Genomic DNA, 22,838 nt, shown 5'->3' with positions numbered 1-22,838 from the left:
AATAACCAGAGGACATCTCACAGCCCTACAGCTTTCATGTGCTTTGCTGCTCTGCCAGCCCGACTCTGGCCTGACCTCTGCTCAGAATGAGAGATTAGCTCCAATTCTTCTTGTAGCAAAGTGGGCTGAGGTTTAGGGAGCTGTTGCAGCATGCCGGAGAGCATCCAAAAGGAGGAGAAAGGGGACTTTTTGATTCCAAAAAGACTGTCACAAATTCTTGTTGAGGGTTGGGCTGGATCAATGCTGTTAACTGTTCTGCTGGCTTATCTATGTGGATTTTAATTACTGCCCCTTGCACCTCATCTGTGGTAGCTCACCGGTTTGTGATCAGCTGTATGGCAGAAAGGATAGTGGCATTTTAAATGTGCTGCTTATACTGCTGGCTTAGGCTTTTCCTGTAGACTTGACTCAGCAAGGTGCATAACCACACATCTAGTTTGAATTGCATGTATACTACTACTGAAGCTAGTGACACTCTTCCTGCGGCTCATTTAAGATGCGTGGTTGCAGCATGACCCAATTCCCGTTGAAATAGGTGGAAGAATTTCCCACTATTCTGATAAACCCAGATCAGGCCCTAAATCCACTTAACCCTTCGGGCGCCTGCACTGATGTCTGCCTATCATGGTACTGTGGTCTGGGAGTGGTACAAATACTGGCATGCACTGCACTGACCAAATGCTTTCCATATGGTGTACCAAAAGAGGAGCTCTCCTGGGCCCCAACCGCTCTGTGGTTTATATTCTGATGCTGCTTTGTGTTACTACCTGATTACTCCCCTGCCTCAACCACTCTTGATTCTTTTTTAGGAGAAACTGCATTTTCTCTGTGCATGAGTAACAGGTAAGAGGAGTCACTGCGCTTGAGAGCTCCGGTGTCAGTAAGAAGGCAACGGCAGCGAGACCTGGAAATCCAGTAAACCTGGTACCACCAACCTGAGGATTAAACCCTTCCCACTGAAACATGAGCCCAGGCTGCCAAATTGCCCATGATAAGCTTTAAAGAACTGGGAGTAAAACCATGCATGCATCTATTTCCTTTGCAGCAACTTTTTAGCTGGAGGCTCTTAAATTGCTGCAGCAATGAATGGAGAGCCCCAGCAAGAGACCTGGCAGCGCTCAGCTGTGCTCTGGGATCCCATTCTTGGGGTTTTGTTTGTTTGTCGTCTGGATTAAAGGGATTAAAGACTTAACCTTTGTACAGCCTTTCAAATAATAACATGTTTGTGCTCGTACTGCGTGTCAGGGAAACATTTTTCCCCCCTCCTGATTTTCATGATATAAGTAAAAAGCTGAAGGTGGACAGCCTTGTGTAAAGTCAGGTCTTGTGCTTTAAACCTTCCGTAAATCCCCATTCTTCTCCATCTGGTGGTCCTGCTGGGACTGGGGCAGGGTACCTGCTTCAGCCACCCACCCCTGAGTACTCGGAGCGGTCATGTTGGTGGGGGGCTGCGGTCTGACCTGCCAGCTCCTCATCCAGCTGCTTCACCTCTGGGCTGTGTTTTTCATAATCAGAAATGAAATTTATGTTGCCAGACGGGACCCTCCTGCCTGTTGGTCTGTCGCACACCATCTGGCTGTCGCAGTTCTTCACCTCCTGCTCTGGAACGGCTTTTTTAAAATAGGTTTTAGAGATTTGCAGTTTGCAGCATAGCCCTTTGAGTGAGTGGCAGTGGCTTTTTTTCCCCCTTTTCTTTTGGGATTATTCCAACAGTGACTGAAGTTTTCAAAAGCATCCAAGTGATTTAACGCATTTATTGTCATCTGCAAAAAAAAAGACTAAAATCGTACTGGCTTTAAGAGGGACTCAAGAGCTGTCTTTAGCTTGAATGTTTTATCTCATCCCTGTGCGTATTCACCATGTGAGTAAGGGAAGACCCAAGGCCACCTTTGGGACCAGCTGGTCGCACCTGCAGTATGCCATCTGCAAGCATGGCCAGGACTTGCTCTCCTCAGCATGGTGCAACACCTGCATGGTCTGGGGGATGCCCAAGAGACAGCCAGGTGGGCGGAGGGGTGCGGGTGGCCCAGGCTTGAAGACCGCGTCCTTGGAGCTGCTGCCCTAGAAATAGCACTGAGCCAAGACACACTGTATGTGGGGACAGGATTTCTTGGGGGTGGGATTTCTTGGGGTTGAAGTGCGTGGGGAAAAAGCTCCCCTCTGGCAGCTCACTCGCTGGCAGGCAAGATGACCCCTCTGTTTGCCAGCCATGGGTAGCAGCAGTCCACCAAGGGGCTGTTTTCAGACAGCCGGCAGTACCGTAGGATTCCGGGAGATGCAACTCTCAGCATCAGGCTCTGCAAACCGTTGGTAAAAAAAAGAATAGTAAATCCTTTTGACTCTTTCTGTTCACAACTGACTGGATATAACAAAGACTTTATCATCTGGATTAGATAACAGCTTTACCATCTGGACTGTCATCACATTCAGTAACTTTTACCCCCTCCATCAAACTACAGTTCTTTTCTAGATAGAACAGCCAACGTAAATAGTAATTTAAAAATTACAATACATAGAAAACCCACGGATCTACAAATCTGTAACAAGAGGCTGTAGGATCCAGCCATGCTCAGGACCTGAGTGACAACTGCTTTCCCTCCAAAGATAGCACATGCAATGTGAGCCTCTAACAAAGGTTGTTACCATCAAGGACTTTCCTCTAGAGAAATAGATTTTTAAAGAACTGTCTGAATATTGCCTAAAAATGTACTTTAAAGAGAATCCTTAATCAAAGTGATATAACAACAGGAGTATTTACTTTTCTACTTGACCCTGGAACTGATAAGTCACAGATAGTTAACCATTCTCTGCATTTTAGAGAGGATTTTATCTTGGAACAAATTTGCCCTACCCTTCCTAAATTTAGAAGACACGAGTGCCCTTGTGTCTCCTGTGCACCAAAGGGAATACAGGCTGAGCTTGAGCAATATATGTTAAATTTGCCAACAGTTCTCCACTGCAATAAATACCTCTTGCAACATAACACTGAAATCTGTGGATTGCAAGCCTCTGCTTTCTGGAGTGTAATATACTTCATCCACTCCACCAAATGCCCAAAAGAAAATTCTAAGTGAAATTAAACCACTATATATGAGAGTGAACTTGCACAGGCAGTTGATTTGGGACACAAACACCTTATTCTGCCTCTTGACTGTACAATTTGCAGAAGCAGTTCACAGCAGGTACGTGATAGTCAAACAAGTTGTGTTGGACATAAGGCTGTGTGGTGAATAACATGAAGAAATAGATGGAAATATGGTTACAGATCTGAAACTTTATCTTTGGAAACTCTGTGTAGCATTTCTGAGAGCTCCACTTGACCTACGACCACTGGATAAAGGCAGTAAAAGAGATGTAAAGGCAGTCAAAGCGAATTAATTAAAAAAGTCTAAGTGAATATTAATAGGACCTGCTATATTCAACAATTTACAAGCGTGTCTGGCATTTGTAGATGAACTCTGCTGTTTGTTACATGTTACATTAAAGAGGAATCCTGAACCAACATATCAAAATGTCAGACTAACGCAGCATTTTTCTTTGATCTCCTTTTTTGTTAAAATGAATTATTGATAGCCTTTTTCATGGCTGGCAGGAGAGATTTCTGATTTTTATTTGCGTATTAGATCAAATCTCCTATTCCTTCTGTAGGCAGAGCTCTTTATAACAATATCTAGATGTGATACGTGCAATTACAGAGCTCAAATTCTTTCTTGTGGGGAATGTTCTCCCCACCCATCCCTTGTTGCTGTGATTTCTTAAGCTGATATTTTCATTGGAAGTCTTAAAGCAAATATATAGCCCACCCTGGAACTAGCGGTCAGGATGAGGGCGTGATGGTTTTGTGTGGGCTCACAGACCACACTGGTGGGTCTCCACCTCCTTAGAGGGATCTGAGCTGCTTTACCCAGGATCTGCAGAGAAAAACCTGCTCAGCTTCCAGCGATGTGGCTTGGGAAGGTGTTTTGCCAGAGCAAGGTCAGATTTATGCTAGGTTTCAGAAAGCCCAGGTGGGGAGAGGGTGTGCACTGTTATTGGGTTCTTGGTGGCGTTGGGGGATAACAAGGTCTCTACTAGCCTCTGTCACCTGCTCTGGACATCAGCAAAGCCTTGGTCCACGCAAGAGCTCTCAGCTGCTCCGAGTTTCATGGTTTGCAAAACTCTTTTACTTTTCAAACATCAGCCCAATTACGGTTCTGGCAGTCCTGTGTTTCTTGAGGGTCCACCTCACCCCTGGAACTTGGCAGCCCCCAAATCCATTTGCTGTGCTCTGCCTGCAAATGCAGAAGTGGTTTTGGCTTGTTTTATTTTAAGGTCAAAAGTCTCCATCAGAGTAATGGAGAAAACAACTGTTCCTCCTCATGCTCTCCTGTTCATCTTTTTTAGCGTTTTTAATTGCTTCCAAAAGATGCTGCCAGGGTTTGGCAGTTGTTGTTGGGGCTCTTCCTCCAATGCCTCTGGGTTTGCTCAGGCACAGGGAAGGAGGGTGCAAGACATGGCCATCAGGCTCATGAAGGGTTTTAAATTTGGATGGATTAAAATTGTCTCACTTGGTTTTAGCCAGAATAAATCAACTGGGAGGGTGGGTGAGGGTGGCCTTAGGCAGACTGCCGTGTGGAGGACAGAGGGACACACTTAGCTTCTCATACTTCACCATCCCCAAATGTGCTTCTGTTACCTGCATCCCATTACAGATCTGGGGAGCACAGTTCCCTCCCTGCGATTTTTGGAGAGGGGACCAGTGGTCCTTGCTTTTTTGTGCCCCCACAGAGATGTGGAGCCTGTGAGTTCCTTTCCCTGCCTTCTGCCATCTCTCAGCCAGCAGGTCTGCCCACTTTCATCATGCTGAAATCAGGTTTTCTCTCTCCATTCCGCTGACCCACTTTAGGCTCTTTGAAGGCGCAGCGGATCTCCCCGGCGGCTGCAGCTCTGCCTTTGGGGGACACGGGCGGGTGGTGGAGCTGAGCGGACGAAATGGCAGCAGCATGCCCAAAACCTGTGGGAGGAGGGTGGTTTTGGAGGTGCAGCCCCCCCTTGGTTTGCTCCCCTGTATTTTGTCGCATGTTTTTCTCCCTTAACTGCTGCCTAGCGTGTGTTTTTAAAGAAAAAAAGCTCATTTTTTAAAGGAGGTTTTATTTCAAGGCTACCGGAGCAGTCCACAGTGGGGTTGCAGATACACACACTCACGCTTTGTGCCTTAATAGCACCTGACATAACCTGGTCATACGCACGAGCAAGACCCAGATCATCCATCCCCCACTGCTGCTCTCTCCCCGCTCCCGTCCCCAGTATGTAGGGCATCCTGTATCCCAGGCAGCATCCCCACCTGAATCCCTTCAGGAGCCCCAGGGGCGGCCCTCCCCACCTCTCCATCTTGTCCTGGGGTCTCAGTTTCATGTTCAGCTGCTGAATTTGGGGCATGCGCGGCTCTTTCTCAGTGCGTGGGTGGGGATGCCGGCTTTGCTCTGACTTTACGGGCACGATTGCAGCTCTGCAGTTGTAATTACGTGAGCCCAGCCGAGGAGCGATGGTAGGGGAGAGGAGCTCCGTGGTGAGATGACTCAGGGGTGCGATGATGCAAGCCTGGGGCCTGACTTTCTCATTGCAGGCAGGAGAAACATCCCTCCAAAAAGCCGGCGTCTAGGTCGGGGAGTGATTTACCACATGGCTGCGAGTCTCCATTCTCTCTGCTTGGCACGGGCTCCACTTCCCACCACAAAGGTCTCCAGAAAAAGCTTGAGACCATTTGTTATCACTGTTTTTGCTGGTATTTGGTGATTTCCCGCATGACTGGAGGATCTTGGGTGGTGTAGGGCGAAACTAAGGACTTGTCTTCATGAGATACTGCTCATGATGAATTCCCTGTCAGTTGACCTTTGGGAGCTTCTATTACAAATCGGTTTTATTTCCTTCCATGTCCCTTTAACCAAGAACAGGAATTTTGTCTTGCATCCAAATTTACTTTAACCTGGATGAATCTTTCTGTGTAGATTCACTTTGGGGTGTCAGAGGATCTGTGACCATACAAAGCTGGTCTGGTGCTGCAGCAGCAAAGCCACCTTTGACTGACCCTCCCTGACCCTTCGGCACAGGAGACAGTAGCTGGTGTTTCATAGTTAGGACTTTTGCATGGCTGGTAAATTCAACCACGTGGGCAGGAGGTCACCCAGATGGGGAGTCCTCGCAGCTGCCCTTCTGATAACGCGGGTGGTCTCAGCCTTCTGCACGCTGTTGCTTGGTCTGTGGTTGTGAGGCAGAGATGTTCGTAGCCCATCCCTCCTTCTCCTAAACGCTTCTTTAGGTACAACCACTCAACCCTATAAAGAAGGGCACGGAAAGATGGATTTATGGATTATCTGCCTGCCGGTTGGCAGGTAGAGACCAGCTCGTTCCAACCTGGTGGCATTTCCCATATGTGCACTTTGCTGTTCGGGCTGTGCGTAATTGTATGCAGGTTTTGCCCTGTAGGAGATGCTATCACTATGTATTAAAGCAAAAAGTGCTTCAGTATCATCTATTCTACAGGTAAGAAGTATTTTCATTTTTGTAACCTCTCTTCTTGCCCGTCCCTTTTCTCCTTGTACATCTTCATGGGGGCTACTTTTAGCACTGAACCCCATTCCTCTAAATCCCATTGCTGGTTTTCTCATGTAGCTTTATTATTTACTGAAGAAAATGGAACTTCTGAAAATTCATATGAATTGTATTTGGTAGGGTAAAACTGGGTAGGTGATGGCTCTGGAAGTTTTCCCACCCTGGTTATTTTAGTCCTGGCTCTCTGGAGCAGAGCTGCTGATGGGGCTGAGCTGTGCCAGGGTGCCTGGTGGTTTATGGTGCACACACACAGAGGCTCTGCAGCAGACCCCTGGTTTAATTTTTCTCTTGAGATCGCTCCAACATTTAAGCTCTGCAATGAAGGCAAGTGCAAAAACCCTTCTCCACACACATGGTAGTAATACTTCATGTTTATTTATAGAAAGGGCTGGTATTTTTTCCTGTTGGTATTAAATTATTGGAAGAAGGGTAGAAGAGTTACTAAAATGCAGTTCTTCCTCTCCTCTTGTGCATTTCTCCTCTGCTATCTAATAACTCTGTGTGAGGCTGAGATTGGACGGTCATTTTTGGATTGTCATACTCCTGTGGGTTAGGCACAGATCCTGGAAACCCCTCTGCACCATCCTGTTGCTTCATTTGCGGGATTGTTAGTGGGTTTTGTGTATTTCTTGGAGAACAGTTTGAGAGTTTGTGCTTGCCATGTGGGGCTAAGGCTGAACATCAGAGGTAAGATGTTGCATCGTTTTTGGACTGATCCTGGACTAACTCCAACAGGGCCAAGCCCTGAGACCAGGCGCTTTGCACTGCCTCCACAGCAGGAAGAGAATAGTAGGAGCAGCTCAGCATTTATGCCAGTAATATAGTGTTTTAATTTTTAGTAATTTCTCCAAGAATTAGTTGTGTATATTTGTTTTTCCTTATGCAATAACTGACTTGCTGGAGGCAGAGGCTAGATTTCTTGCAGGGTGTGGTTTTTTTGTGGTTTTATTAATTTAATTAGTATACAGGTGTCTAGGTTTGCACTCATCTGACCAAATAAAAATGCTCTCAGAACTTTTGCCCTTGCATTCAGTACATAAAAACTGGCAGTGCTTTGGGCAGTTCAGGTAGCCTTCAAGTAGATGTCTAGAAAAATCTAATTAATTGTTCCTTAAAAAAGCCAGCTTTTCTCTGGTGGCTAAAATGTGCATTCAGATATATAATTTAGGCAATGGAAGTGAGCTGAAATTAATCCAGTCTGTAGTTCCTATAGTGGCAAAATATCTAGATAACTTAATACCAAGTTGCCCCAAGATGGCACTCTGCACATCATGCTAAAGTAGTATTATGGTTGCAAAAGATCATCTTTACTATCTAAACACTGCACACTTCTTCTCCTGGGGAGGTGAGGAAGGAGTAAGCCAGAGGTGACAGGCGCTCATGCGAGTATTGCTACACTGCCCTTGAGTGATGGTCGGTGAGGGCAGCAAGAGCATTGTCAGAGGTGACACCGGCAAAGCTAAGTGAGAGGTTCATGGCTGGAAGCAAACAAGTGGCTGGTGCCCAAAACATGACCTAATGTGTTTTTATCCTTTTACATGCTTTTCCTGTACTGATAAGGTGGTGTAATTCCCAGATATTCATAATATTTTATGTAATTGTTTTGCTATTCCTTTATCTCCTCCCAAAAAGATTAGCGGTGCAGCGTCTACTCCTCTGACAGGGAAAGGAGTCGCACCCTAAGCAAAATCTGCCTGCTGAGGAAGCGGCGTTTCCAAGGGGTAGGTCCAAAATAATAAAAACCTTTCTCTTCCTGTGTTAGAGGAAAAAATGCTGAAATACTCAAAAAACTGACAGGATAGAGGGAAAAATATGGTACCTTAACTTTACATTACAGATACATTTTGGAAATTCTTAAGCCTAAGGGGATTAACCAAATATATATTTTAATGAATAGAAGATTGTCAAATATGTGTTTAACTTCATTTGCTGTCTTAAGTAGCATGTGAGGGGCTTTTCTTCTCCTTGCAGAGTAATCTTTATGAATCTGCTTTAATGATTTTTGTCTGGCTGGAAAACTGAAAAAGAAAATTTTAAAATAATTAAACTTTTCTCCTTATCCCCTTTCTCTGTAGCTGTCATCTATAATTCTTTAATGATGTACATGCTTTGAATAAACCATATATTTTAAAATGGTTTGTAGAAGGAAAAAAACCCTTCCTATTTTTGCATCATATTTTTATAATAACTTTTATCAGTGTACGAGTGAAAATTTTTCTCCATTTTAGAACTTCTGTAACAGAGTGAGATAAAATCTAATTGTGCACTTCACATACTCCATGGGCCAAATCAGTCCTTCGTTTAATTCCATTATGCGGGTTTTGCAGAGAAAAGAGTAATTTACAGAGAGCACTTGGCCCCAAACCCTCTTAAAAGTGGCTGGCAAATTAGGTATGGTACAGGTGTGCGGATGTGCATCCTACTGCAGCCGCCTTCTTATGGGTGGAAGATGAAACCTTGAATGGCAGGACCTTTTCCAGAGAAGAAGGGATGTTAGTCGGGGGTGCTGCTGCTCTGTTGAGTGCCATCGGTTTGCTCGGGATGCTCGCCCACCTCTGCCTTCACGTGTCACCCGAAGGACGCTGGCTGCACTGATGCAGACACTGATTGCATTGCTCCACAGCTTTGACAGGGTGCATTAACCTGAAATTTGATGTGGCATGACAAGACACCAACTTCTGCTCCAGCAGCGAGACTGTTCACGTGCAGCACAGTCCGCCAAGGTCTCCTAGGACGTTTGAGTCGTATCCGTGCGTAATGGCCTTGTGCAGTTAAGTAGAGCACGCTGTCTAAGATGAAAGTCAAATTTAAGTGCAGGCTTGTTTTCCTCCCCTCCCTCTCCCTCCACTGTTGCCGCTTTCACCACCGCAACGGGATGTCTTCCTGCTTCCCCATCGCTCCCCAAAACACACAAGCCTTCCTCACTGCGTGGTGTAACTAATCTGGTTTGCTGACTGAGCTCTGCTGGGGCCTTTAAAGTGATGCCAGCTACTACGTACTAAATGTAGCATGGCAGCGTTTCAGAGTGAAGCTAAAAACCCAAATCCAATAAGCAAGGAAATAACCATAAAGATGAAGCCCTGGCTTCCATTCTGTCCATCAGCTAACTGCCTGATGGGGCAGCTTTGCGCTAAAAGTTGGCAATGGACCATATGTTAGAAGTATGAAGACTTCTTTTTTTCCTCTTTAAGCTCAAATCTATGAATAGATGCATTTTTTTAATCTTATAGGAAAATCACATTATTTTCAGGGATGAGCTTTCAGGCAGTTTGGATTACTTTTTCTCTCTGCTGGGATTAGCACGCAGCAGCAAAACTCACACTTCTCTTTCTAAATCCCCGCTCAAAATGGAAGCGAGATTGCCCAAGCTGAGGTTTTGTTCTTTTGAGATTTAACTGAAAGAGAGTTTCAGTGAGAGTGTTCTGATCGTGCAAGGAGCTGGCTTTCATGAAAATTAGCAGAACAATTTTGTAAAAATTACTTGCACTTCAAGTGAATGTAGATTAGTAAAACTTTTATGGTGAAAATCTTTTTGAAGAAAACAAGTTAAATGATTTCTTACTTGTTTAGTTTGTGGGGAGAAGAGGACTTTGCAAAAAAAGCAAAAGAACCCCCAAAACACTACTGAACATCATGTGGGGGCACATAATGTGCCCAAAAAAAAAGGGCACAGAGGAATCCATCCACAATGCTGGAATGGGTGCTGGAAGCAGAGAGGTCCTTGCTTTTGGAGAAGTGAATAGATGCTGGAAGCTCTGTGGTCCTCTAAAATGGCAGAGCGGTATTTCTCTTCTGCCAGGGCACCCCAAGGGAAAACTATTCTTACAAGGTTTCATCAGGCCAATTTTCATTTTATTTTCTTTTTATTGAACAAAAAAATCAGGAAATTCACCAGTGTGAGGAGGATTAAGTGTGGATAATCCATTTTTGTGACTCATTCTGATAAGAAAAGAGCTCGTCAGCTCCCTGTAGCCTTGCATCTGAAGACAGTTGCTGACAGATTGCACAAAATATGTCTCTGCATTTTCAGGACCCCGAGACAGCATCTTGCAAGCAGATAAAACAAAATAAAACCTGACAAACCATCTTTGTACTGGAGAGATGAGAAGGAAGATGCAGATAGTTTCTGTTGGAGGATTTGAATATGAAGCTATGAGGAAAGGCACTGAGTTAGAACTTAAACTCCTTAAATGTTCTCTTAAACATGAAAGATCTCAGTTAATTAAAAGTTATTGCATAACTGCTGTTGGGGAGTGAAAAGTTTATTTTTAATTATACTGCCTTACATAATGGTTACATGATGACAGAGGCAGCATGATGAAGAGATAGATCTTTAAGTATACCTTTTTTAATACACCAAAATTACAAAGTGAGGTGTTGATGCGTTCATTCATCCTTGACTTGTACCGCCCGCCTGATCTCTTTCATGGCCTGTGCTTCAGCTCTCCGCTCTTGAGGACAGTATCAGTTTGTTCTGTACTTGTACAGCCTATGGCTGTGGTGACAAGTTCTTGAACGTGGTGTTCATCAAGATAATAAATACTCTTATCCACTTTCACCTTCTCCTTTGAAGTGTTTTGTCCAGCAGACTGGTACACATGGATCTGCAACTCATACGCCAACAAATCACTTCTATAATTCATCATAATTGTGGAAAGCCTACTTAAGCTGGATGATTTCTTAACTAATTTATTTAACAGTGGTTATAAAACTCTATTTTCTGCCTTGATACAATGAACTGTTGGCTTTAAAAGCTGAGTGTGCAACAGGACTATTAAGTCTGTTGTTTTTAACTGGAAAAAGCATCTACAGAAAAGTTGCTAACACAAAAAAGGAGGGTGAGATGGATGGGTTGGGAACTAATTTTTTGCTTATAACATAAGTAAAAGAGAAACTTCCTTTTTTGTCTCACTTAAAAATATCTCCTATGAAATACTCCCTTCTCTCCTTACCTTGAAGTCTCTGTTGTCTACTCTGTATATACCAGCATTGGAGGGGTGTCAGTGTGATGCCTTGGGTCATTAGAAAAACTTGCCGTCCTCCTGCACACTCAGGGATGGGGACTGCCACCAGTGGCTGGGCTCTGTGTGGGTCCTCAGCCCCATCATCCAGCCCCCTGTGGGGGACGGGTTGGGGCCCTGATGGCTGGAATGGTGTGTTCTGAAATGTGATGTTCAATGTATCTAGCCAAAATACTCATCTGGAGGAGCCACCACCAGCTGATCGAGCCAAACAGAAAACCAGAGAGGAAAACAACAGCTTGTAGAGTGATCCTGGCTTGACCCTTTTTAGACTTAAAAAGACTTGTTTCTAGCCATGAGCAAACTACTGTCTGTTTGCTTTTTCTTTGACAAGCAGCTTTCCTACAGAAGGACTGATGATGATGCTGATTATTGTTGAGCTGGCCTATATTGTGAAGGGTTTTTAAGCTGAATGATGATAGACACTTGTAATAGCTCCATGGAAATCTGGTGTGAGACTCCTCTGCTTTGTGGCCTCGGTCTGCCCTTCCCCCTCTCCAAATTCTGTAATTTCTGTAAGTACCCAAGACTTTCTTGAGTTACAGAGGAAAAGCTGGAATTGATTTACAAGCTGACTTAATGCGGCTTTCATCAGAAACTCCCGGCTATTGAGTATTTCTGGCAAAGTCTTGTTAGAGGTTTAGAGCTTGCTTTGTCAATGCGTTTATTAATTAATGTCTGCCTCTCTTTCATGGCTTTTGATTTTATTTTTTTTTTAATGGAAGCCATCACAAAGGATTTAATTGTTGTGATTTTTGAATTCTTTTGTCTTAAAAGTATTTGTCAGCAAAAGCACATGAGATTGAACAGATGTAAAGATTAATAACATCAGATCCTTTCAATAACAGGGAATTAATGCAAAGAAGATCTGCAATATCAGGTTGTATCTACGGAGTCAGACATGCAGAGATCCCTGTCTGAGATACATGAAATCTTATAGCTGGGGCTGAATTTACTGGAAAAGACAAGACTTTCTAACTCTTTGTGGTGATATATATGAGCATGCTTTTATCCTTTTGTTTGATGGGTAAGTTAACACTCAGAGTGGTACCATGTGCCTGGTGTTAACATGCATGTGCATGGGCAGCAAGCTTGCTGCGCTGGCCTTCGTTTTCATGCTTGTCCATGTACCTTCAACTGTCATCAAAGTGTGACAAACAGCAAAGCACTAATTTAAGTGTTCATTTGTGACCTTCTTATGTAAGTACATGCTTCTTGTGTCCTTTTGAAGGACTTCATTAAATTATTTTCAGATAGCTGGAAAAAGTAGGACAGGAAAGCAGGGTATGAGGTACTCTCCAAACCAGTTTGATTTCTCACAGCCAGGGTAGGTATTGAGAACCCTTAAGTGGGATTAAGATGGCTGTATGATTTTGAATGCTACGATCCTGCATCCTTGTCTTGGCAAGGAGTGTACTATAGCATCAGGGCTACATTGTGTACTGTTTATTTTAATTTTACTTAAATATTACAGGGAAGTATGTGCCAATTTTAAAACTGAAAGGCTTAATGGAGAGGCACTGAGGCCAGCAACAGTGCTGGTGTTGGCGGACAGACTCGACGGGAGGAATGGTTCAGCTCCTCGTCCTCAAACTCCAGAAATATGTCAGCAGGGAAAAGGACACAGAGGAGCTGCAACAAGCCACAAATAACCCCACCGAGCAATGTACCCCAGGAATATATAACAGCGTGCATTTGGATATGATGTTAGATGCCACGTGTAGGCACAGAAGACTTACAGGATGGGGTCGCAATAAAAGACTGCAAAGAGCAAATAGTGCTGAGCCCTGACAAACCCCATCAATCTGCCAGCACACCAGAACCATTGCCTCCTCAAAGGCACTTAAACTTTTCTTTCCTATTTCTGAATTAGTTGACTTTCCCCAGCAGCAAGAAAAGAATAAGTCTCTGTTTTAAACTCTGGCTTACTGAGCTCAGCCCTGAGAATTAAAATCTGTTTGCGACTAGGACTCGTTGGCTTTTGCTGTGCAGTTCTTTAGGGGAAGAGCCGCTCACTCTCAGAGCTGGTTTCTCTTGGGTTTGGCTGAAAATACACTGCCGTCGCTGCCACCTTGCATGCGTGTGGTGTGTATCCTGGGGGTGGGTAGTGCTCGGTGTCCTGCTTTGCCATGGGAAGTTTGAAGTTTTAGATCAATTAGAAACCAAGACAAGGTAGAACTTGGGTTGGTTTGAGAGCTTTTGTCAGGGTGCATTGCTGATCTTTAGTGATCTAGCATTTGGTTTAGCATTTGAAAGCCCTTTTTCTCAGGGGTAGGAGACCTTTTGTGGCATGGGAGTTACCAGTGATTTATTCATTTGTTTTCCTAACTCATGAGTTTCCTCCTCCTATAAATGTAACCAGAAAGGAGGCGGCATCATTTGGCAAAGGAACATGTAGGTTAAGTTTCATTTTGCTGGAAATGTTTTTCCTTAGTTGTTAAAAACAGATTGAGGTTTTTGACGGTACAATGTGGTGTCCAGCCCATGTGTGGGTGGCAGGGAAGACTTTGTAGGGGGGAGCCAGATGTTTTGCTCTGCCTCAGGGAATTTCTTTGAAAATACTCACCCTTTTGGTGCAATCTGCTGCTGTACAAACTGCAGAAACTTATGTGGATCCCAAACATACGTGCTGCCTGTGAGCTGGCGCTCATATACATCAGGAGATCTTCCCACTTGACCTGGAACTCCAGGACCAGCCGGGTCTCTGAGTCATCGTCTCCAGTGCATCGCTACCACAGACGATTCAAGTTCAGTGTGGGTCTGTAACCAAGGTAATGGCGCTCATGGTCACTGGTGGTGCTGGCTGTCATGTTTTACTTGTGGATTTTCTTGCCTCCAAAGGCAGTATGGGAATGGTTGTCTCCAGCTGCACAATATGATCCCTCCCAAGCCTCTTTGCTTGGGGGTTGGAAGTGTCTGCTTTGCTCTTGAAGTCAGAGCAGAAACTTTTCTTCCACTGATGTTTGTTTTACCCATGCCTAGCTGCCTTATGATAGGTATTGAGTGTAGCTACGTGAATATCTGTTTTCCTGCATTGGGCTTTGGGATCAGTATAGAAAAAATGTGTCTGTGTTCTTGGTGAGGACTCAGCATTCAATAGGAGTGCTCTCAGCTCTCATTGGGTGGAATGGTATCTGTTTGCCACTGGGTATCTATTTTTGCTCCAAGGAGGCATATGGACCAGAAAGTCAACAAAATATAGGACCAGGGCGATATTGGGAATTGTGGGATCCAAATGCCCATCCTGGAGCAGGACTAATATACTTAGACCATCTCTGATGGATGGATCCTAGCTTACTTAGCTTGTTCTTTTAAAAACCTAAGGGGAGGACATTACACAGCATCTTTTACTAGCTTGTTCCTATGCACTCTGTCCTTGCAGCTTTTTTCTAATGCACCGCCTAAATGTTCCTTGCTGGCAATTAAGCTGATTAATTTTTGGTTTACTCTCAATGGGCATGGAGTACAATTGACTGCTGTCCTTTTTATAACCTTACATAGCTTTGAAGACTGTTACTATGTTCAGACCTCTCTGAGAATAAAGTTTTTTCTTCTATCCTTTCCTCAGAGGGTCACACAGCCTTGCAGTAAAATATCCAAAATCTGGAATTTTTCTGTTGGTCACCTAATAGGTTGTCTTGGAAGCTTTCTTACTGTATACAATGGAGATGATTCATGGAAAAATGCTGGTTATAATCTGTGATGGCTATCTTTATTTCTAAGAAGTTTATTCTTTCTGAACCTCTTTATTAAGATGACTTTACCAGATATGATTACACATGTAAGCAAAAAAAAAAAAAAAAAAAAAAGTCTTCTCTAAGGCAAAGCATTACTGAAGATACGTTTCATACAATAGCAATTAAAGTTCTTCTTTATTCCTTTCAAAATCTAAAATGCAAAGGTTCAGGGAAACATGGACATTTTTTTTCCCTTCTTACCTCGAATCCCTGCTGCAGAAGTTGTGCATCTTCCAGAATACTACAGGGCAACTTTCTAAATGTTGGGGCAGCCAGAGCTGGAGTTGCTCTATGGATTTGAATGACTTCAGGCTATTTCCTTGCAGCTGAATATTTGGCTGTGTAGGTGGGTTTTCTAGTTACTCTCTCCTAAAAGCAGTGAAAAAACAGAGGGAAAAAACCCATTAAGTAAATTCTAGTTCCAAATTTATTCAACAGATCGCAGCTTCTCTACCAGGGATACAGACTATCTCACTAATACTTCCAACAAAGAAAGGAGGCACTGCCACAGACCTGTAATTAATATTTCACTTCAGCAAAATATTATGATGTAGCTGTCCCAATTCTCCATATGTACAAAATCAGCATTTTTCAGGCATTATTTTGCACTCTGCTTTAGTTTCTTGGGAGAAACGTTGTGGCAGAAGCTGGTACTTGGTTTATAAAAAGCACAATCGGTACCACATGGAGGGATATTTGTGCTGTGTGATGTGGTGTGGCGTAGCCTCTCTTCAAATTGTAGACAGTCAAAGTTACTTGCAAGTTAATTATGAGGCTGCAGCCAGGTTGGTGGCTGCCTGGCCTGGCCTTTTGGTTGGCTTCCCATGCTATGCACCCCAAAGCTTGGGCTGCTGGTATGAAAAATACGGGGTGGGCATCTGCCCACCTGGGCTGCTGCTCTTGCTCCCCATGGAGCGGGTCTGGGCACTGCTGTGGAAGGATGCACCGGTCCTTCGTGGGTGCTTGGTGTCAATGGGATGGGAACGCTCTCAACAGGCAGGAAGGAAGACCAAGGGCTCTGCTTCTGGCCATTGCAAAGGTTTACAGGCAGGATCTGCTCTTCCACCTAAGACAGGTTTAACTGGCTTGGGTATAATGAAGTGAAGCCTTACCTAAGGATGTACGTGTGTAGAGAGCAGGGGCTTTTTTTTTCTTTTTAAATCACTTTTTCCCCAACCTTTTCAGTACTTTTTTGCAGACAATAAATACATAGTTGAAGAAGGCTGATAGGCACTGCCTTTCTTGATACAAGTGCCTGTCAGAGCAATACAGTTGGGATAATAGCTTATATGCAGAGAGTAACGTATCTGCATCAGAGCCAAAGTGCTTTGCATATTAGGGTTTCTGCTGCCCAGAGATGCTGGGAGAAAGCTTCATAACAGCTGGGGTGCTCACAGTTTTGCATGAGGGCTTCTGTTAAATATAAGGTCTGAATTCTGGATAAAAAAACCCAGAAAACTCTCAATATCTACAGAGCGGTGTTTGATGCATTTACTTAGCTTTGCATTCCCACCTCTTTAGAAATGTGAAATTGTACTTTATAAATCAGAGTGGGTTTTTTTTCCTTTTTACCTCTACCTGTTTCCATCACCACGATATCTTGGATGCCACCATGTGCAGATGATCATCAAACCACCATCACATCCCTATCTGTGTAGCAGTGCACCCTCCTGTGTGTCAGGGGCCTGAGGGGGATGTTTAGCACGTGTGCAGCTCATTTAGGGAAGTACTTGGGTTTTGCAGACCTACTGGGAATTGAAGTTTGTTTTCTCTCCCATGGTAACCACCAGTTTCTGTCAACTAACTCTGTGCAAATCATTGTCTTTCATACGAAGAGACATTTTTATGGAGAAATAACTGGTGAAAAAACAGAGCTGCTGTGCATTTAGAGACAAAGTGTGCTTTAATTAAATCATTACTTCTAGAGAAGTTGTTTACTCAAGCTGGCACCCAGGCTGCTGTCACCCCAGCCAGCAATGGTCTCCCACCAAACCCCAGGACTCTGCCTGGAATTTGTTTTCTTAAGAAGTAATCCTTGCAAATCCCCATCTCAAATTGCAATTTTCTCTTTCCCTAGTTTCCCTGATTTTGCTAAATCCAGGTATCCTTGATATCCTTTGCCTGTTATGTCTTCCCTGTGCCTCAGCCAATTTCCTACGCTCTAATCTTTAATCCTGAGGTTGTTTTTTCTTTAGCCTGTGGTCTTGCATTAGTTAATCTGGGTTCTGCACATGACTGATTTATCTTGCAGTACAATTTTAATTTGGATCAAGAGTGAGCATATTGTTGCTTCTGCTGAATTAGCATGGATGCTAAGTTGTTCTCTGGCAGTCTGAGAGAGGACAGCTCTTGTGCACTCTGCTCTGGCACCCACCATGCTCTGAGTTGCCTACTGATGGTGGCCTTCTCCACTGGTGCAGAGCCACCTCTGCAACTCTTCTTCTTCTTGGCACAGGGGACATGCTGTTAGAAATGCAGCAGTGACTGTGGGGATTTATGGAGCGGTGCAATTTAGGACGGTTCAGAAATTCTACAAAATTGTGTTGGGAAATTGGTTAGATTGAACTTGGCACAGAAAAGCACCCAGTGTATGAGCATGGGGCTCTGCCCAGTGCAGCTGAGGACTCCACTGAGTAATGCTTAAGACGTTTCCTTCATTTGTGTGTTCATATGTAATATTTTCAGCCAATGTCCAGGCAATCCACCAAATTCTGTTAACAGTGTGATCCTAAGGGGATTAGCTAATGACTTTCCATACTGATTGGGTAATGACTTTTGGAAAGTGAGAGCTCAGCAGAAAACAATCCTGGCAATTACTGTCTGCTCATGTCAATACTGCAAGTGTTGCAAAGCAGCTCCATGAATGAAATGTCTTAACTTCACAAACTAAGTCCATCTCTGTCTCCCTAACCTCCCTACAGAGTCTCTTACTCTTGTCTGATACAAGAATATCTTTTATGCTCCTAACTCTTTGGGGGTGAGTGGTTATAACCTCTCTGAACAGCTTCTTGCTCTGTCTGCTGCAAGAGCCTTTTGCTGGTGTACCATGAGTCCTGTCAGCATTTTGGGTGCAGTCCCATGATGCAGCCGAGCCCTGCAATGGCTGGTGGCACATTCGTCTCCTCCCCAGGCTGTGCAGATCTGTCCCCTCCTTTTCACCGGGAGTGATGCTCAGTATGCTGCTGAAAACAGCCAGAAAGCTTTTTGGCTTTGGAGGTCTGAATTTCTGCCCATGGCAGCTTACCCTAGGGCTGGGGAGGCAGTGCTGCTGGCAGGGAGATGGGTGGGATGTCCCCCCACTGGCAGGACTTGGCTGCTGGACCAGTGGAGACGTATTCCCCAGCCATGCTCTTCGCTCAGCTGAAGCCTCTCTGCCCTGCCGACAGGTTCACAGGGGCTATGGCAGCCTCAGTGCCCTGGGAGGGAGGGTGATGCTGTCAGCCAGGTTAGGATGGAGGAACAAAGATGGGAGTTTCAGGGTGCAAATCCAGCCTTGCTCTAGTGCCTTCTTTTAAGCTTCTGCTGTTGAGAGTGTGACTCAGTGCCCAGGCTTGGTGGGATTCTGCTGGAGGGGATGCAGAACAACCCGGTTTTTGTGCTGGATGAGAGAGAATGCGGGCATGATTAAATTCACCCTTTGGCCCTTTTGTTTTTCAAAAGTAAAATCTCAAAGTGCCTGAATCCCACTAAAAGAAGGGGGTTTAGGCATCCAAACCCAGTACAGGCACCACTGGTGACGTAAACGCTGTCTTGAAGATGTGTGATCAAGTTGTGAGGAAGTCTCTAAGCAGATCCCAGAATGAAGGGCTGGAAACAAGGGGAGAAATATTTGCATATGTAGACCCTTACAGCTCAGAAGAGGGCAGAAAGAAGGCGGGTTTCCAACCAGTCTTCTGATCTCGCTTCCAGAAAGGTGGAGCATAACCTCACATTGGCCCTTAGTGCATGCGAAGGAGAACAGTTATGCTACAAGGAAAACTCAGAGGAAAAACAAAAATACACCCAAGAAGGGACTTGAACCATACCAACACTTAGGGCTTCGTTCCCTCGTGCAGCCCAAGCTTCCTGGCATTTGCAGTAATTTGTATTTTTCTAAGCATCCGTTTAGCCAACCAGACAATAGTTAAAAGGTGTGTTTGCATCTGCATCTGCAACTGCATCCTTCAGTTATTGTTATGCTCAATTAGTACTTTACCGTTTCTCCTATGCTCCCAGCAGTCTGGTTTGAGAGCCAAAGCACATCATTGAGATGTCTTCTCAGGTCCCATCTGAGGTACTGAAACTTGGCTGACTAACTGCTTCGTGCTGTTTGTTTTACCCCTGTTGCTTGATACTTGATGCAAAAACCAAATAAAACCATCTAACTTGTAAGTGGGATGCCAAAGTTTGTAAGTAACAATAGTGGCCTGCATGCCACAGTTTGCCTTATGATGTATGGAGCTTATAACATACATCTTTAAAAATAATTAGGAAGAGGAAATATTGCAGATATGCAGTATATTGGAGCTAAATCCAGCTGCTCCACTCTGTTTCCAATTAGTGTTGGACACAGTCTTAAGTAGTGTTGGTAAGCTTGGTTATAAAGAGCAGCTTACAATTTAAAGTGTTGGGTAGATCCTGATGGTGAGCTCCGAGAATCACATGATTAAGAAAATTCTTCTTATGCTTGTATTCACTGATAAATATTGCTTCGGAGAGTTATTCGTGGTAAGTACAAGTATGTCTTTCAATTGGGAGTAAGCTCGCCTCTCCCATAGCTGCTAGCATGCCCCTTCCCCACCATCATGGACCCCCTTCCTTGCAGAGGATCATGCCTTTCCCAGGTTTCAGGGGGATTTGTTGAGCTGAAATGCAATTATATTTCTTCTTTGTTTTGGCAACTATACTTTTCCCACTCATCTTCACCCACAATACAAAAGTCAAGAGTTTTTAATGAAAACTATTTCTTTCTCCTCAAAAAAAAAGAAAAAAAAAAAGAAAAAAAAAGTGGTAGATCTTTCTCTGGAGACCAAATATGACATGTTACGAGCATGCAAACCCAGGAGATTATAATGCACACTGATTTGCAGCCTTTGAGTGTGGCGGCCATTGCCAGCTCTTGGCCACAATAAAGTGCTATTGTGTCCCCCCATTGGGAGCCCGCTGTCATCTCCAGCGAAGCTATGAATGGTGCCAAGTGCATCCCCTCACACCCTGCCTCGGAGTGGGGACATCCCTCCCGGCTGTCCCCAGGAGCAAGTCCCCACCACTGCCACTCATCTCCCTGCGGCCCTGGCTGAGCAGAGATGCCTCGCAGGCTGCCTCTTTCCCTGTGCTCCTTGTCACTCAGCTGCTTTTGTCCTTCCCTGGTTCGGGGGCAGGCTCTGCTGCCTTACGGCTTTCAGTGTTATGTGTATTCCTCCAGCTCTTTGAGTTGCCTCTGTTTTAACAGGCTGCGAGTCATCACCGGTGCTCCCAAGGTCTCCCTGCACCTTCGGCATCTTGAATCTTGGTCTAAATCTTGCTACTTGGGCCAATTTCTGCTATTTTCCTTCCTTGTCCTGATTTTGCAGATTATAAATTTAAATGAAGGGGGCTCTGATTTTCCACTCTTCGCTGCTCCCGGGCCCTTGCTGCATAGTAAGCGACCAGCTGACAAACACGGCGCGTAACATCATGCATATTCCTGCTGACATTGTTGACAGCAGAGCTCATGCATAAAAAAAAATATGCCATAAAGCATAGGTAGCTCTGCAGACTTCTGCTCTATTTAATGCCCAAGTCAGAACATTGGTCAAAGCTCTTCTAAGAACGAGAGATGACATTTCCCCATCTGCTCGTGCGAGGGGAGGAGTTTGTCCTTTGAAAAGCAGAATGATTGTTAGAAGACAAATAAGCAGGCCAAAATTCAATATGCTCCATGGGTAATTGCTCTTGAGTTGCAAATGTGTTCAGTGAGTAGGGGCTGTGTAGCAATGCTGTTGGGAACATGTGTGAAAGCTTTTTAATGCTGCTGACGAAGCAGAATGGTGCTTCTTTCTGACCATGAAGCAAAATAAGACAAGGATTTCATAATAATTTTAAAATAAGGAGTAAAACAAAAGTTTTAATGCTTCTTCTCTAACCTATCTTCTTCTGAACTGTTCCCATTTGTAAAACCAGAGACCCAAGAATGAGTTCTACAGCCATGATGGTCCTGTTACATGTAGAAGCCTTTCTGCTGTTTGTTGGCAAATCATAAAATCATAGAACCGTTTGGGTTGGAACAGACCTTTAAAGGTCATCTAGTCCAACCACCCCTGCAATAAGCAGGGACATCTTCAACTAGACCAGGTTGCTCAGAGTCCTGTGCAGTCTGACCTTGAATGTTTCCAGGGATGGGACATCTACCACCTCTCTGGGCAACTTGTTTCACCACCCTCATTGTAAAAAATTTCTTCCTTACATCTAGTCCGAATCTACACTCTTTTAGTTTAAAACCATTTCCCACTTGTCGCATCACAACAGGGCCTACTAAAAAGTCTGTCCCCATCTTTCTTATAAACCTCCTTTAAGTACTGAAAGGTGGCAATAAGGTCTCCCTGGAGCCTTCTCTTCTCTGGGCTGAATAACCCCAACTCCCTCAGCCTTTCTTCATAGGAGAAGAATCCATCCCTCTGATTAATTTTGTGGCCCTCCTCTGGACCAGCTCCAACAGGTCCATGTCTTTCCTGTGCTGATGACTCCAGAGCTGGATGCAGTACTCCAGGTGGGGTCTCACCAGAGCAGTGGGGCAGAATCACCTCCCTCGACCTGCTGGTCACGCTTCTTTTGGTGCAGCGCAGGATACAGTTGGCTTTGTGGGCTGTGAGTGCACATGGCCAGCTCACATCCATCTTTTCATCCTCCAGTACCCCCAAGTCCTTCTTGGCAGGGCTGCTCTCAATTCCATTATCTCCCAGCCTGCTTTGATGCTGGGGGTTGCCCCAACCCAGGTGCAGGACATGGCACTTGGCCTCACTGAACCTCATGAGGTTCACATGGGCCCACTTCTTGAGCTTGTCCAGGTCCCTCTGGATGGCATCCTGTCCCTCAGGCATGTCAACTGCACCACTCAGCTTGGTGTCATCTGCAGGCTTGCTGAGGGTGGACTCGATCCAACTGTCTATGTCATTGATGAAGATATTAAACAGAACTGGTCCCAATATGGACACCACTCGTCACTGATGTCCATCTGGACATTGAACCATGTATCCATTGCAAGATGTGACTCTGTGACAAGAGCTGCCTCTCAGTTTGCTAAACCACCATCCTGAATTCAGGGCGGAGGATCTGCAGTCACATCATCAGACAGCATCGGCACCCTCTGCCCACTGACCTTATGGTGAGACCATTCACCCGGTTTCCTCCTCTCCATGTAAGGCCTCTCCCACTTTGGAGGAGAAGGACACCTTCACCTCAGTGGGCAGAATTATGATGGTGCTTTCAATGCGGAAAGTCCTCTACTTTTCTATACTGTGCCTTAGACATT

The sequence above is a fragment of the Buteo buteo genome, chromosome Z (assembly GCF_964188355.1).
Source record: "Buteo buteo chromosome Z, bButBut1.hap1.1, whole genome shotgun sequence".
In the NCBI taxonomy this organism is placed as follows: domain Eukaryota; kingdom Metazoa; phylum Chordata; class Aves; order Accipitriformes; family Accipitridae; genus Buteo; species Buteo buteo.
The sequence above is the reverse complement of the archived record's forward strand: the minus strand, read 5'-3'. Positions refer to the sequence as shown.